General features: G+C 39.6%; 1 protein-coding gene across 3 annotated transcripts in view; it reads right to left on the reverse strand.

Moving 5' to 3' along the window:
- aff2 (AF4/FMR2 family, member 2) overlaps positions 1-18,358 on the reverse strand; it is a 121,118-nt gene that overhangs the window by 80,111 nt on the left and 22,649 nt on the right. The window lies entirely within an intron of this gene.

The following is an 18,358-nucleotide window of genomic DNA, read 5'->3' on the forward strand; positions in this document are numbered from 1 at the left end:
ATATATATTGCATTGCATGTTGACATTTTATTGATTATTCTTGAAGCAGTTCTCATCTTAAAGGGTGTCTCAGTGGCTCCGCAGAGCTCAAACAAGATTTCCGCACAAGTGTCAACCGTTTGCTAAATACGATATGAACTGCTGCTCCACAGAGTAGCCATGCACTTCTCTTTTTTGCTCTCCTCCAGCTCCTACAGCATATATGCATGTGCCTCTTTCAATTCTCCTCAGTGCTTGTCAGCCAGCAGGTCTGAGAATGAAAATCTCACAAAGGCTTTTTATCGCAAATTGTTTGTGATCCAGAAGGGCAGACATTTCAGATAAAACAAAATAATAAAACGCTATAATATAAAAATGGGCGTAATTATTCTTCCTCTAATCCCAAAGATCCCAAAGGCGACTCTGTTTTTTATTCGTAAGTACCGTATGGTACGAGATGGTCACTTCCATTCCTTTGTTATAACTTTAGTGGCCTGCGTGGGAGTTAGGTAGTGTCGTGTTGATGACATAATGTACCTACTGAGCTATGCCACATTCCCTTCATGTCCTCTCTTGGTGTCGTTGATCAAATCTGAATTAAGTGAGCTTTTAATCAGTCATTCTGGCAAGTACTTTCTTGGCTTATACCTCACCCATGAGTGCTGCTAGGTATATGATTCATGAATGTTTCCTGTGTAATGCAGCTGGAAGCATTAATTGAAACAAGTGATCTGTGGAGCGTAATAATGGTGTAGATTGTTTCCCACATTATACCGTCTATTTTTAAGCAAAGGCTACGTTTTATTATGCTAACCCAAAGCTTTTCACTCAGCTGTGGTCTAGCGATCAGTCCATAGAGAAATTGACAAGCGGCTCTTCGAGGTTTAAAGTGTCTGTGAACAAGCACACGCTACGTGCACGCCTGTGGCCTATTGACCCAGGAAAGGGCATCTTGTTTCAGTCAACATGCTGCACAGAGTAGACGGAGGGCCTAATTAGCCATCAACACAATTAAAAGAGACATTCTCTTTTCCTGCGCCAGACCTCTCCTCTGACATCTAATCTCCCAGTAAGATGTAGGTGGGAGGTAGGAAGAATGGAGAGGGGCGACCAGAAGAAGGGGAGGGAGAGCATTGGGTCATAGAGGCCCATGGGAACAAAAAAGAAATCCTCGCAGGGTAACCGACTGTTTCTTAAAAGGAAAGAAAATAAGAGAATGATGAAAGACTGAGTAGAGGGAAGAGGACAGAAAAGTAGGAGGAGATGAAGGCATGAGCAAAAAGTAACAGAGCAATGGGAATTCCTGTAAAATGATTGACAAGTCTGTGTGCGTGTGTGTTTGTGTGGGTGTGTGACTGCGTCAGAGGAGAGCGTTCATCATCTGTCTGTACACAGAGATAGGTGACAGCTCAGTAAGTCACATGACACAAATATGCAGCACAAGCTCCATGCACACAAGAGATGTGTACATGTCCATCATTGACAAGTTGAGATCTTGACACGCCTCCAGTGGTTCACTTTAATTTATATATACAATATAATTTGACATGAAAGAGATACAGGTGTACAAATATTGTGGATTTCATTCAGGAGTTAATAGCTGTAATCTGAAGAAGCGGGAGACGCAGACCACTATGTGTTCACATCGTGCCACCCCTTGACTTGCAACCTTGACGGCCACTGAGGCCAGTGAGACGACTTGTAATGCAACAGGGGAGGAAGCAATCATGAAGAAAATTATCGGACACAAATTAGGAAGTAATAAAAGATGAAAGTATTTCATTACAACTGCAATTGAAAGAAAATCAATTTCACCGCTTGTCACTTGGAGCGTCCAAATTGTTAAATTATATCTTTGACATAATGATTCAATTTGGGGCCATTGCATCTTAGGCAGTTATGAAGATGCATCATTGTTTATTGGTTATTTTTCCCCATGCCTAACACACTCAACATATTCCTGGGCCCGCTGGATCGTTGTCTGACTCCACTTGACACACTTTACAGTGCAGCTCTTTACATCAGACGCCAATCAGATCTTTCATTTTTACCAGGACTTTGAATGACTAAACTTTTTCTTCTATTCTCAGCAACATGATGGTGGTTATAGTGTCAACTTAGAATCATAGAGTCCCTGCATGAAACTACTTCTAATTCCAAATTATTGCTGACAAAGGAGTCACTTGCGCTACGCACACTTTTTCACTGGAATAAAAAATGACATTAAGTTTCCTCGTCTTTAAAGTATTACGAAATGCTACTTTGTGTGTTGGGAATTTCTGCAAATGTGTTATTTTTGGTGTTTGTCATTAAAGGAAAAATTATACAGCTATACAAGATTTCAGGAAAATCGCTTTGTTATTAAATTGTCTTGGTAAAACACACACACACGCACACACACACACAACCCAGAGGTAAACTGTAATTTCAAAAAGATATTGAAACATTTTATTGGCCTTCCTTTACAGTTTCTTCAAAAGCCTAATCACAGACAGAAGTGCAATTAACTTGACAACTTTACAGCCATGCAATCATTTATTATTATTAATATTATTATTTATTAAAAGAGACATTTCAAGTACCTCTTTTCCCCTTTGCTGGATCTGGTCAAATCACGCATACTATGTTTTGTGATGTGATATGTTAATGCATAATAAGAGAAACTAGCAAATAATTTTCTTATTCTTATGTATGCTTGCCGTGCTTCATTTGTGAGTGTGTGTGTTTGTGTGTTTGTGTGTGTGTGTGTGTTGGGTGTGTGCGTGCGTGCGTGTGTGTGCATGTACGTATCCTGAAGTAATGCTGATAGCCAGAGTAAACTCTGGGAATTTAATCTCAACAGAGCTATGCTGGTCTCCCCTGAGAACTATTCACACACTCTTTTCATTCACTCACCCACACACACACACACACACACTCACGAACCCATGCGCAAACACACACATGCATGCAGGCTGCCTTGTTGCCTTCTCTTGCACATTTTCAGGTGTTTCAACCAACAATATTGGACTTGTATAAGGTATGGCCATTGAGTCAGATTGCATTTTTTTCCATCAATAAAAACAGAATACAATGATTTGAAAATTTCTTCAAAACAATACAAAAAGAAAATATTCAAGTTTAAACACACAACCATGCCGGTTTTTAATGCAGTGCTGCCCGAAGCATTGGTCTCGGGCATTCAATGTTGCTTTTGGGTCTAGCCGCCTACATGCAGAGATTTCCCCAGACCCTTTGAGTCTTTTTGATGACATCATGTCCCATTGATGAAAAAAAATCCTTACATTTTGGGCAATTTTATGTTGAGAAAGTTGTTCTTAATGTGCTGGATTATTTACTCACACAGTTGTTCACAAGGTGATGAAACTTGAGCAACTGAGCTTTTGGAGGACGCTCCTTGTAAACCCAATCAGGACTTTCACATATTTCCAATTAACCTAGTCACCTGTGAAATGGATACATGTCGTCATCGAATACGTAAAATTATTTGTATTGGGATAAAAATCAACACCTTTAATTTAAACACACAAACAAAAATGTTTTAAGGAAAGAACTTTCGATATGAATTTGGCCCCATCTTTTGGCCAAGAGCACACAACATAAAAGCCACAGTTAAATGCTTATGAAACACTTGACAGTATAAACATTGAAACGTTTGAGCTCCAAGAAAGAGATGATATTTCGGTGTGTTCTGTCGTTATTTAGAAAGAAGGCAGCGGCCTGCGTGTGTCGCTGAGAGTTTGTGGGTCCACATCACTGTGAGCACTCATGCAGTATTTGTGTCTTCTGGGAAGAACTGTCAGAACAGTTCAAGGCAACTACTTGAAATATGTTTCAATTAATTTAAAGCCATCCAGACATTCGGAGCAAAGTTTTTCTTTGCCATCTGAGCGCAATAAACCCGTGCACACATTTTGCACACTTACTGGATTAAAGTGTTCCCTTGAAGATGAAAAGCATTTGTTTCAGCTCAAGTGAACATATCACCATTTATCTCGCATCTGAAACTATGTTTTGTAAATGCACACTTTATAATTTCCCAAAAGAGAGCCAAATTATCGGATCACTTTGAAGCAAAACATTCATAACAGTGAACAGTGACAGCACGCAGCGGCTCTGCTCATTTAAATGAGAAAACATGCAAATGGGGCTTTTATGTTTAAATGCTTCCCACAGTTCTGATGAGCTCTTTTCAGCGCAGATTGGATGATATGACACAGTAGGAAAGGCACAGGTGTTAGTGAAGCCATTAATGGGGGCTGTTTTCCATTCAGGCTTCCCACTGTGTTCTGGTAGTCACCAGAACCTGCAGCAACATGATGGAATACAGCCTTCAGACAGACACATGTTCCTTGCATTAGAGAAACAAAAAGAATGCCATCCCCTGGGGACATTTCTGTAGATCCTGGTAGATTTTGTTGTAGAGCATATTGCTGGTTTTAAAGCCCTGCTGTCATCAAGTGGCACAGTCTCGCACAATTCCGTGCAGATTGGTATCCCCTGATCACCATTATCTTTTCGTTTTGGCCATTGCAGCCTCAGCTAAAGTACATAACCACTTTGGCAGTAGTTATTATAGCAGCAGGACAGGATGTCACTCCAATTAATTAAACTAACTAGAGAAATGTGATATGGGGCAGTGCTGTCTGCGGACATTATCTATAAACACTCCATTGCAATCATGGGACCAGATGTCATGTATTCTGTGATTAATTTTCCTGTCTTACCTTCTGGATATTTTGTCACTGGTTGGTGTTTTAGTCAATGTTCACGCAGTAAATTGACGTTCTAAATGACAATCATCCACCACTGATTGGCTGTGATCCCTCAGCATGTGGATATATTAATATTGCAAATGGACTTGTAGTTCAGAAACACAGGAACTCCTCATGGACAAACCAAAGTTTTCATGCGGTTTTACAATTTAAGGTAATAACTACATTCATATATGGTGTCATTTCCTGACCAAGGAAATTTTTGGCCACTTGGTGGTTTGGAGATGAAAAGCTAAAACATTTGAGTTTGTAAAAACAATTATGTCCCAATCAAAATAAGAGTTGTGGAGCAGAGGGCTGTAATCTTATGTATGCAAGTCTCCAACGACATACATTTACTGTGACCAGTGGAAACACATTACTCCCATAAAGCCAAATATAAGCCCTGTGGATTGTTGAAAATTTTGGGGTGTGGCATAAGAGAGGGAGGACAAGTATTGTAAAGATACATGCAAAACTGCAATGGAATAAACAAGATCATTGTGATATAAATACACTGCAAAATATGCTAAATTATTATAATCAGGATTTCTCTGTCTTGGTTAAAATTGCTGTTGCCTACATTTACTTTGCCTGTGTTCAAGTGACATTCCCATGCACTTCCAAAAGTCAGTGGTCAGAAATGTCAGGCATCCCTCAACCCAAACATTTCTACACTCCCACAGTAACTTTCATTTACCATCAATGGACCCTAGCATGACTTCTTTTCATTTCATGACTTAGGTCTAGCTCACATTCTGTCCACCCTTTTCCAAATTGCTATTGAGTTTCTGCAGCACAACTTGCCATCTTGAACAGGTAATCATTATGATTCACATACTGTAGGACAGGGGGTCACATATGACAAGGTCAATTGCCAGGAGGAGGACCTGATGAGTCCGACAGGTTTCTTGTCAATTTCTCCCTCATGTCATGACAGTACATTGGCACTGGGATCATGTAACCCTCTTGGCTGTTCACACATTAAACACTGAACAAGTGTTGTACTTATTCATCAATCCATTTTCTACACGGCTTATCATATTATGTCCCCATTAGAGTCACAAATGAGCTGGAGCCTGCCAGCTGAGTAAAGGACAACTATTCACATTCACACCTACGAACAATTTAGTTTTTAGTGACCCTAACGTATGTTTTTTCAAATGTGGGAGGAAGCGTGGGAAAAACATCCAAACACCCCACGGAAGCCAGACCTTTTTGACTGTGGCACGCTGCAAGCAATTGTGCATTTTGGGAATCAGCTTTCCAGCATTCATATATTATCTAAAATTAATTAAAATACATAAATAAAATACTGTAGACATAAAACATTTTAGTCTTATAAATACTTATAATGAACATATAATATAGAATATTATTAGTACACAACCCTTCAAAACGGGTCTACGTATATATTAGGAATCGGGACCAGGTATCGGCCAACGTATACCAGTATTATTTCAAGGTATCGGTACTCCACACAGAAGCCAATACCGCCGTTTTGTCACACTCATACATACACTCTCTCACACACACACAAGCATGAACTTCAAGTCGCATAACAGAGCAGACAGCAACAGAAAACAGCAAGAGCAGCATTCGTGCATAAAACAGACTTCCTATTTGCCATTTTAAGCGTCAGAGCTTTTGCATTGAAGAAATTACTACTCGTTGGAAATCGCTATGGTAATATAAATAGGTCCGTCGATGTGCGTCATATAAGAGATTTTATTCAGGAGAGTACTGATTATACTATATACGTATAACATGTTTTCTATTACAGTAGGAGTGTTTGATGCACTGGTAGGTCTTAACACTCATGCAAATGTTAACAGAACGTACAGTACATGCATTCTAAATACAATATATATAGTTAGGCCTGTGGGATAACTGGAACCGTAACTGATGATGAGTCTGACGTCAGCAGCGGCGTTGTTTACACAGAGGACGAAGATTTCGATGGATTTAATGATTTGGAGTGACACGGATGGTTTGATAAATGTGTTATTTATGTTATAGTTATTTGAATAACTGTTAATATATTACTTCAGGCACGTTCTCAGTTCCTCATTTGTTTATGTAACATGAGCATACTGTATTGTTTAGCCTGTTGTTGCCTATTCATGTCTGCTCTAGGTGTTGGATTTTGTCAAATAAAGTCCCCCGAAAAATGTACTCCGGTGCGACTTATAGTCCAGAAAATACGGTATGTGACAATCCTTTATGTGTTCATTTATGTGTTCACATTTTATCGAACAAAAGTCCAAGTGTATTGAACCGAAGAGTAAACGATGACCACAAAAAAAAACCTCAGTAGTCCGTAAAGACAATGAAGCTTTGTTCGTGCATGCATTGTGGCTTGTAATGAATAATTCGGAACATCGTTTGGAGAAAATTATTTAATGAATCCATCTTCAACAGATGAAAAGCTCCTGATTAACACCTTTGTCTCAAGTAGTGTTATGCAAAGCCCTTCATACACTTTCAGTCTTTGCATTTTATTTAGCCTGCATTAAGCCGAGCGGCTCAATTAAGTATAAACCCTTGAATGTGCTCACTGTGTGTGTTCGTGTAGTGGGGGAAAGGGGTGGGTGTCTGCGCAGCTCGTAGGAGTGCTTTGGAATGACAGGGAGGAGTGAGGGGGATAATGAGAGGGGGAGGAGAGGGGGAAGGAAAGAGGAATAGCTGTCAGGCTGCAGACAAAAGCTTTGTTTGAAGTGTCACTTCAACGACACATTTTTGTCAGCGTGTGTTTGTGTGTATTTTCTCTGGTTTGTGTGTTCATTCTGAAGGCATTAGACATCAGAGGAAATATCAGCAGGCATCCCTGGACCCACAGAGAAGAAGATGAGCCAGAATGCTATCAACGTGGATATATACAGCTTGTACTTTTTTCATTGTAAAGATGAATAACGTCAAAAATCTCACAATTGCGTCCCGGTGGCTATCTATGTGTTACACGTCACAGCGGCCATTATAATGAGACAAGGGCTTCAAACACATTTTTACCTTTTGCCTTTGTTTTCATGCTCATCACACAAAGGCGTGTGGGTGACACTGATGGATGGATAAACAGACCAAGAGCAAGGCCAGAAAAAGGAGGACACCACTTTGTGGTTTTCACTTTTGCATCAGATCACATCGCATCATATTCATTTCCTTTTGTTGTGTGCTAAGAAAATTATCAGTATTCATATTCACAAACTCTTTCAGATCTCTAAAGAAACTTAGCGAGACATTCCACGAGTGCTTAACGGCATTTTTTTTTTCTTTCTGGTAAGTATAGTATATACATAGTATATTTTTCAAATATGACCCAATACAAGATGAACACATGTTATCAAGCATTGCGCCTCGGGCTGAGTGACAAAAGCAGGGAAGTCGTTCCAAACACGCAAGCTGCAAGCGCTGTTACGCTTCTTATTGGCTGCCGCTAGATGACATTGCTTCTAGGCGACACACATTAAAAGCACTAGAACTCCTCGACGACTGTTTGACCTTTCTAGTAGTAATACCAAAGTGAATACATTTAAAAGCAATCCCAAAGGCTCATGTACTGAACTAATGAAAACGAAGGGCATTTTTGCAATACGTTTATTTAGTTTCCATTAATTTTGTAAAAGAAACATGTAGTTTCAGTTTGTTTTAATTTTTTAAAAAACATTTTCATTTTTATTTCATCAACAAAAACAAAATCAGTTATTTTGTTAGTTTTCATTGGCTAAAATAGCCTTGCCTCCTACATTAAAAAAAAACAAGTTTTCGGTTTATCGACAACAACGTTTGTGAGCAGCTGTTGGCTACCGACCAGTCTAGGGTGCACCCGGCCTTATGCCCAACGTGAGATGGAATGGGCTCCAGCTCAGCTCGCGAGGACAATTAATGGATACCGCATGAATGTTAGTCCAGAGAATGTTAGTCCAGCTTTTCCTGAACCAGACATGACAAAAAAAACTCAATATAATAAAGAAACATTGCTGTTTACATTGTGAATGTTCTTTCGTTGATTATTGATAGTACTCCTGTTACCTAATGTGACCTAATATGATCTAAGAAGGTTGTATGAATTTGTACTTATTTGTGTGCTGCTGTATGCTAGTGAGTGTCAAACATTGTCTCAAAGCAACTGTGATTATAGTTAAGATATTTGGCCAATGGTTTGTTACACTGGCACACAACTAACACAAAGCTGGTCAATTATTCTGAACTCCAAAATAGTTTGGATTGAAGTCAACTGTCCCATCTGCTTGCACAGAGTTGCCCTCATGAGTCAGGTGGTAGATTGTGCTCCCAGATGGTCTGAAATTGTACCGCCGTACCCCCTGCCCTCACACACATGGCTGAGGCGCCCTTGTGCAAGGCACTGCAACTGCTCCTCAGGCAATATAAAGCTGCCAACTCCCACAAGTCACCAATTATATGTGCTTGCTGTGTTCACGACAAGGTCACTTCCAGAGGTCACATTTACTGGATTGTAATCTATGTACAAATTACTGTAATGGGCAGCACAATGCATCTGGGTGTTCAAAAACTACACTCGTGTTTAACATTTGCATGTTCTCTACATGCCCGAGTGGGTGTTCTGGGAGTAGTCCCAGTCCAGGGTGTATCCCGATTATCCCAAAGTCAGCTGCCAATGAGGATAAGCAGTGTGCAAAAAAAGGGTAGGTGAAAAATCTTTATGAAATCACCTTCATCAGTTTCAAGGCACTTGGAAAATATTAAAAGTCACTTCACAAATCATGGTTTGCCCATAAAAAAAAAATTTCCCGTTAAATTTCTTTTTTACTCACATTTATATGTTATATGTACAAACATTTCACATGCTACATTGTAAAAATACTGAACACAATTATGGCTAATGTCACTCAAATACATTTGAGAATATTTTTCAAAATAGCACTAAAACCCTTGGCCGATGTGTGCGTGTAAGTGTGTGTGTGTGCGTGCGTCCGTGCGTGTGTGTGTGTGCATGCACACGTGCGTACGTGCACACGGCTGCATGTGTGTTAAATGAGTGTGGTGCCCATATTTAATGGTGGGCCTGCTTTATTGTGAGTACTCAGACATCCAGTAATGGCTTTTAGGGACCACTGGAATAAAAGGAATGGAAAGAACGATAAGAATGAGAGATCAGAAGGGTGAGATTCTCGAGTGCGTGCGACACAATGAAAACAGGCCACTCAGACACATTTCCGAGAGCAAACACTTTTGAGCAGAATCGTTGTCAGAGCAAACACGGACTCCGGTGTCTCTAAAGGACGTCACACCACGTCCCTGACTTCATTGTAAATGCATGAAAGGCCTCTCACTACTTTTTATAGAAAGACAAAATATGATGCTAGACTAACCTCTTAAAATGGGCCAACAATTCAAGAATTACAATTATCATTTTTTTTAAACTTATTCTGCTGAAATTCAAGATAACCTTTCGAATTTTTCTTGGAAATAATCCTCAACAACACAAATAATGAAGATGACTTCACTCTCTTTTTCCTAAATGTGAAAAAAGGATTGTGACGGACGTGTGAATAGTCACAGATAAGGTGTGAAAATTCCCAGTTTTTATGAAGAGTGTATGTCCGATTATTGATTGTGTAAGGTGCAGCTGAGCGGCAGCCAGAACAAATGAAGTAGCTGACACATAATGACTGAATTGACTTGCATTAAGTGATACATTCAGATAAAAGATGGCCGTCTATATACATTGACTGTATAGAGTGGATGGATGTCACTTCTTCCTCCAGTGCAGACAAATTAGGCTTCGGGCCCATCCGGTCCCTTTTTCGAGGCAAGTTGTGCCTGCCGGTGGTACGCAGAAATATTGTTTTTCATGGCAGTCCGTAAGTCTCATGCTGAAGTCGTTTATCCTTCAGCTCAGTGGCGGTACTTGTACTCTTCCCGACAACAATGACTTCTTTTGCAATTTTGGCCAAGATGAAGAGAAGCCTTTCGCATTCCCTGACCAAACAAAGCTGCATGGTGCCTTTTGAGACACTGAACCAGCACCACCACCTCTACATCTTGGAAATTAAAAACAATTTTAGACATCATTACTTTCATACATTTGATCAATTTAAAGTACACTCGTGCTTCAATTGGACTCTACTTTGGCCACTAGCAAAGCAGACAAATGCTTCATCAGTTAAATTCAAGTCATTATGTGTGTGGCCATATTCATTTGTGACAGTTGAAGCTAATTGATTTCAATATTCAATAGCACAGTAGGAAGTCCTCTTTTTTTACTGATGACCTCCAAATGTGTACTCTCCTTTTGAATATAAGGTGTTTTCAAATTGAAAGTGTGCTCCACAGATTTCATTGACATTCACAAGTATAAGAAAAAGTCAATGCTGTCAGTGAATCATACCACCTGGGAGTAGTGTGTCAAAAAGACACCAAGAAGTTTTGTTTGGTCAGTAAGAGCTGATTGCTTGCTCTCACCAAAAGGCCACCATCTTGGCCAAAATTGCCCAGGGTGTTACTGCAGTAGGGAAGTGAACACTGTACATGAGCTGCCACTGAGTTTGAGCATAAATGGCGAGACTCAAAAACCACCACAAAAAAACAAAATCTCCGGTTACAACATGGTTGCACAAAGAGTGCAAATAATGGCAGCGTTTTGGAAGTCTGGTCTTAACTTTATTTAATATTATTTTTTACAATATTATTAGTGTGTGTGATTAAAATAACAATTGGAAGTCAAGTTCATAACCTGAACTCCAAGTAAGTGGTTTGGTTCGTGGGCATCAGTGCAAACTACCTCATTATAGAGTTTCTTCCTCTGCATTTTAGATCTCTTCTTAAATTAGTAATGAAATTTTAATTTGAATCTCGGAGAATAAGTTTGTTGATCACAGTTAATGGCAGGACGAAAAAAAAAATCACTGTTGGAAAGTGTCGGGTGTACAACAAAGCAGCGCCTGCAGAGCTGCAGCCGACAGGGTAAAAGCTTATGTCAGCAGAAGCATGTGTGATTAAAATTAGTGTACCATTTAAATAGCTAATGATGCAACAAAAACTAAATGAACACATTGAATAATTACATTGAAAAATAACTGCAAGCTCCCAAAGATGATTTCAATCGCCTGTGTATTTCCATTTTGGAACAACATTCAAAATGTCACACTCAAAGTCATTAAGTCAAGTTTTATGGCAATGATTCCCAAAAAAATAATGTTATCTTGATATTTGTGTTGAACTATGTTGCAATGAGTTCATACTGAGGGTAGGGGAATATGAATAAACAACTCACGCGTATATTAGGGAAGCAGTCTAAGTGGTTCAGCCTGGGGTCAAAGGAATGGAGACAAGGATTCAGCTGGGAGACATTTCCCCAACTCTGACTCATTCCTCCATGATTACCTTTTTATACTATGAACATTAAGCACAAAGTATATGACTTTACATCTGTGACCTATAACTAGAAAACTCTAGTGCTACCACTTGTCCTGCTGGGCGCTACGTCATAAGCGCAACTGGCTTTTTTTAAATTTCCAGAACACCAAGGTCATAATCAAAGATTTCCCGCACAAATTAAGGACAATGCGGAATATTTGGCAGCTATGTTATATTAACATATATCGTTTTCCACTACTATACACTCCACTGATATTTTTGCATATTTATGAATTGCTTTAAAAAAATTTGCACATATCATAAAGTATGGTTTGGACTGCAATAGTGAAACGGATTACTTTCTATTGTTTTTTTTGTTTTGTTTTTAATAATATCCAAGCAGATTATCAGGAAAAGGGATTGTGTTTGGCCTTTGCAGTATATAATATAAATTCAAAATCAACATGATGTTCAGGATATGTGGTTTTCATTCTGCAAATGAAATAACACTATCATAAATATTATTCATATTTTATTTATTATTACAAATAAATATTTATATATTTTAAAACATTTGTTACTATGCATCCACCAAGCACATGCAGAGTGTTAAGACTTTTATCTCAGATGAGCACATTTTGCATTCCTTGCCAAAGATTGTATTGAACCCATCACAGTAGTGAACACAGCTAGAAAATCCCATTAGTGACACGCTGGAGCAATGGGCAGCTCTCAGCACTGGGAAATCGAACTTGGGGGCCCCGCACGATCACAGGCAGCATTCTTGCATTTGTTCACGGCTGTCCCGAAATGATAAATGTTCCCCGCATTAGAAAATACCAGTTGTAATCAGCAAAGACTGCAAGTGTCAGTGCCATTTTTTGCACTATAGTATTTTGGCACTGCCATGGCATCTGAAGATTAATTTCTGCTTTTGATGCTACTTTCAGGTCTGCAAGCGCGGGATGTCACAATGTAATTGCACCGAAAAGATGTCATCATGTGGCTGATTGGGAGAGAATGTGTGTTGGAAGCATATTATATTAATCCTGCAAGATTACATGCCTTTTCCTTTGTTGCCAGCACAACAAACAAAGGCAAATCAGGGATGATGATGCGCACAAATTACTGATTGCTCATCGTTGCCGTTTGAAAGGAATAGTGGTTGTACTCTGATTTGCCAGATCAGTGATGGAGGCTTTCTTTAGTTCCTGACTTTCACCCGATAATAATTAGGGTTAATAATTTAACGTACACTCAAAAAGAAATCCTACAGCCCCCCCTTCCTCTTACAGACACCCACCATCACACTTAATATGCTATTAGCTGATGAGAAAGAATTAGTGCATGGTAAATTGATTAATTAGGTAATGAATGAACACACTTAACTACATCCTGTATGCTGCGAATTAAAAACTGGAGAAGGAGGGACACAGCCAAGTGATCAGATAACAGGTTAGAGAGGGAAGGACAAAAGATGGAGAGAGTGAAGAAGGAGCAAGAGGAGCGGGGGGGGGAGTCAGACGAAGAAGGCGTGTGGAGATGTTAATGTTTGCGAGTCGTGGTCTGGCTGACACAAATACACACAGATGCACAAACGCACGCACGGTTGATAAGAAAAACAATGTTAGACAGGCAGTTTATCATAAGGGCAGGATGAGACAGAGAAAGATTAGACACCATACCCCCGTGTGTGTGTGTATGTGTGTGTGTGTGTGCGTGTGCGCGTGCGTGTATATGCAAATGCCAATTATTGTACTGCATGCTGGTGTCTGCATTACAGTTCATAATTGTTCCCATGTACATATAGATTATGCATTTATAATTATAGATGTTTCAAAGATATGTTAATCAGAGGTGTCATCTGACATACAATAGCTACACTACTATAATCATGCCCATTATCACACTTTTGATCTTTGCCTCAGACAAATTTGCAGTGGTGTCACATGCTTGTCAGAGCCGCTGGTATCTTGCCACATCATTCCGTGCACAATTCTTCTTGAGCTTCCTCTGTTATCCACAGTGACGGAATTACGTGATTCTGATAATGTAATTGAAATGACAGTCGTGTAATCCTCACGCTATAATCTTACTCATTTACATGCATGTGCGTGGCCATGTACAATACACACAATGAAGAATGTCAAAGACGTGATACTGTGATACACATACAGACACAAAACATTGCATTTGTCATAAAGTTGGGTCACTAACATTCCAGACAAAATCATTTAGTCTTCCATCCACATTGAAATGATAATACTATGAAGTAAATTGGATGATGCAAATTTAATGGATCCCATACTGGGAACCAATTCAGGGTGTAGCGTAACTCCCACGCAAAGTCAGCTGGGATAGGCTCCAATTCACCCGCGAACCAATGTTTTCAAGCAAAACATAAACGGAAAGTTAGAATTCAACAACACAACCGCATCACTATTGACAGAGAAACAAATCATTCATCCATCTGTTCATTTTCTACCAATCAGGATGTACACGACGCCATCCCACGTCAGATATCTTGTTCACAAACGCCCATGTACACAGTTGCACCTATGGACACTTTAGATTCTTCAAATGAATCTAATGCATATTTTCGGAATGTGGTAAGGAAGTGGGGTCGGCCTATACAAGGTACTACCCATGCGATTGTCCACTAACCAATTGGATTCATCAAATGGTAAATGGTACGCTTACATAGCACTTTATCTACACCACATGGTGCCCAAAGTGCTTTACAATAACTCACATTCACCCATGCACACACACATCCATACACCAATGGAAGGCCAATTCATAAGCACCCTTAACTATGCTTTGCAGCCATTTGATGGCATCTTGGAGTGCCTTAATTACCTGTTGCGCTAAACAACCCCCTATAAATGCAACCATCCTTCAAAACTGGCATAAATAACCCATCCAGCAGTTTGAACATGACCTTGTCTCCTCTGCTTCAAAATTCCACTCGTCCTGCTTTTCCATCAAACTCTCCCTCTTTCTCTCTCTGATTGCTCCTGCCTGGCAGCATGAACAAACTGTGCTGGGCACAACCGGATAAACACACTGACACACGCACACACACACTTCTCTGTCTATCTTGCACTCACACAAACTGGCAGGCTGATACATGTGTGTGTCTTCGTGTGCATGTAGTATGTCTGAAAAAGATAATACAATTTTTGGGACTTCGGTATTACCTCTTCTTCTATGTTGCCATAGTAACAAGCTCTGGACCAGAGAGTGAGAGCAAGAAAGATGGATAGAGAGTCCCCTAAGGACACACACACATTACACACACACACACACACACGCACGCACACACACACAGCAAACATGCTTATATCACCACCAATTTCTCTTCTCTCGCCCTCACACAAAGGCTTTTTCAGCCAATTATCCACTGGTGACACATGAAGGGTTAATAACGTGCTATCTGTAGCAAAGAGAATTTACCTCAAGCCATTTGGTCTCGGCTATAATCGCCGTTCTTTTGCATTGCATGTATGCACAGTATGTGAAATAGTATTCTGTTATTGTAACCATTGTGGCAAATTGCTTTAGCAACACACACTCATGCATGCACAGAAATACGCGAATGCACACATTACATGGTAGCGATGTGAGTAACCATGTAGCAAGTGACAATAATGTGGGTTTTAGTGGTGGTTCTTAAAGTCACGGCAAGGTTTCTATAGGCACAGAATGCCTTAACACTCATGTGAAGACTGAAATGCGGCAATAAAATTGTGTGTTATGACATGATTTAAAGTAGCATCTTTTATTTGGCAGGGAAAATACATAACACTCATCTAATAAGGTTAAGCGAAATATCGCTTGATGTGAAATGGATAAGTGGTGCATAAACGGACCCCAGATATACAAGCATAGAGCTCATTATTGCAGACAAGGATCCAGTCCTGCTGTATCTGGCATTACAAACAGATCTTTCTTTTCTATCATTCTTTATATTATATAATTGTGTTAATCGTTTTGAAAATGCAAACTGTCATTTGTTGATGAGTTGACATGACCCCTAAATGGTGGCAATTTGATGAGATGGGTTAAGTAAATTTTCTGTCTACTACATTTTCGCATGTGTGTCCATTTGCAGATTTTGGGAATTTTTTTTATACTTGAATGTTTTTTGTTGCTGACAAACCTCTGCGACACACAGCAGTAATATTGTGAAAACTGGTGGAAATGTGAATATTTAGTAATAGTGTGTGTCCTTAGATTATCTACTCGCATCCCAAAGATTTCAGATTAGGGGCCACTGTGGTCCTAGAAAAAAAGTTAGGAGCCCTGTAAGATGACCTATTATTTTCTTTTTTATTTGTTTGCCAGTTTGGGATAAGTTTACAGCTTCCACGACTGCAGTGGAACAGTTAAACCAAGACTGAAAAGCAGCCCCAAAGCTGCAGTCGCTGACTCATTAATATCGATGGTGACAAATTCCTTGGAGGATGTACTATACGCTTTCATTGAGTGCTCTTTTTTTTGTTTTGGTTGCTGCTGGTTTCTCCTTGTGTCCACAAGTAAAATCACGATGACTCACATTGAGATCATTTGGCGTCATATAGGAGTGGTTCAGGTTCTTAAAAAAGCCAGACTCTAAATTATCATTGAGACAAAAGCACAAAAAGCATTTGTGCAAATCAACAAATAAAAATCTGCAAACAGATTTGAAATAGATAGTATTTTTAACTCATGTCTTTCTTTTGTCTTCTTCTTATAGGCTGGCTTTTTTAATTCATAACAAATTGCTAATTGAATTTCAGAATTAGTTTGGACTGGAACCAAATCTCACCAGAGTTACAGTGGCGCCTGTATTGCTAAAGCAATTTGCCAGAATGGATTCAATTATGTGATAACTTACAAAAAAGTGTCTCTCTTGCAAATTTGTTGCCTGTTATTGATTAATGCCAAACCTGACTGTCAAAGAGCTGCCTGAACTGAAAATAGCATATATAACACTAAGATGAAAAAACACAAATAAATGACACTACAGTGTGTCATCATTAAAACATACACAAAGTAAGTGTCTTAAAATATACGAGTAAAAATGACAATAAAGGTCATTGTATTCTTCTGTTCTATTCTAATATGCTTTCTAACCTTCAGTAGTAGAATGGATTTGGTCAAATGTTTGTGTAGTTTTGGGAAGGACTCTACACATTCATATCAGTAATCAGCAGGGTTCTTTTGGCTCGAGACGGCAGCATCCAAGCAGGTGGTTAACCTTTCCTAAAAGAGCACGCATGACTGCACTGCAAAAGCTTCTAGGCTTTTTGAAAGTGTCAAAACTGTCAACAGCCATCAGAGATCTTTGTATGCACTCTCATCACCACTTACAGGTGCATGAATATCACCAGTCATTAATCTGATCCCTGACAAGAGCAATGTGGCCTGATGGCATCGACATCTGCAGTGATGACCTTCTTAGAGAGGCTGTGACACAAAGCCGGTGGCTTTGAGCAAGCGAAGGTGTGTGTTAGTGGTGCATCACCACATTTTTTTCAGGTTATGTAGCACAAACAGCAGCAAATGAATATTAACCATCAGATCGTCCAGGGCATCGCTTCTACCCTAACAGAAGGTCAGTTGCGATGAGCGCTCTAAACGGTAGATCACAATGAGATCTAGCTCCCCCAAAACTCCTCTGGGCTCACTTACATCAGTGGGGCTGTTTACCATGCATACATATGACAGCTACTACGTTCTCTCTCCAACACTCGAATGACATCGTAATCCTGGACGCCTTATGAGGCGCCTGAGCTGTGGCTCCTGGAGGAAAAGCAATCACCTCTGTGCGAAAGCATCCAAAACAAAAGTGCTTATAGACTTTGTGGAACTGCCAGCAAACGTGACAGGGGAGTTCATCTGTGATTACGAAACGCTGAAGGCGAGAGGCCATTAGGACAAGTGTTGGCGGAAATTACGTTCACGGAAGAAATAATTACATTCTCTTTGTTGTGGTGTATTATGAAGTAGAATATCTTCAGTCAAACAGCGGGATCAAAGTTTGAATGAGAAGAGGAAAGCACAGAGTTTGAAAGTTGGGACTATGACAGAATAAATGAGGAAGTTGACATGATGGGGCAGGGATCAAATTGCTTTAAAAAAGTGTACTATATAGGAAGAGAACCCGAGTCGTTTTTATTTCTTAAAGGAAGAGTTGATTAAGAATGTCCTGGAGGGGAAACGTGTCCAATCAAATGATGAGAGTAAAAATTGAGGGTGTTGTGTTTTATGTAATTAGTGGTTTTGCTCAGAAGGTCAAATGT

This window comes from Syngnathus acus, chromosome 10 (genome assembly GCF_901709675.1).
Source record: "Syngnathus acus chromosome 10, fSynAcu1.2, whole genome shotgun sequence".
NCBI lineage: Eukaryota > Metazoa > Chordata > Actinopteri > Syngnathiformes > Syngnathidae > Syngnathus > Syngnathus acus.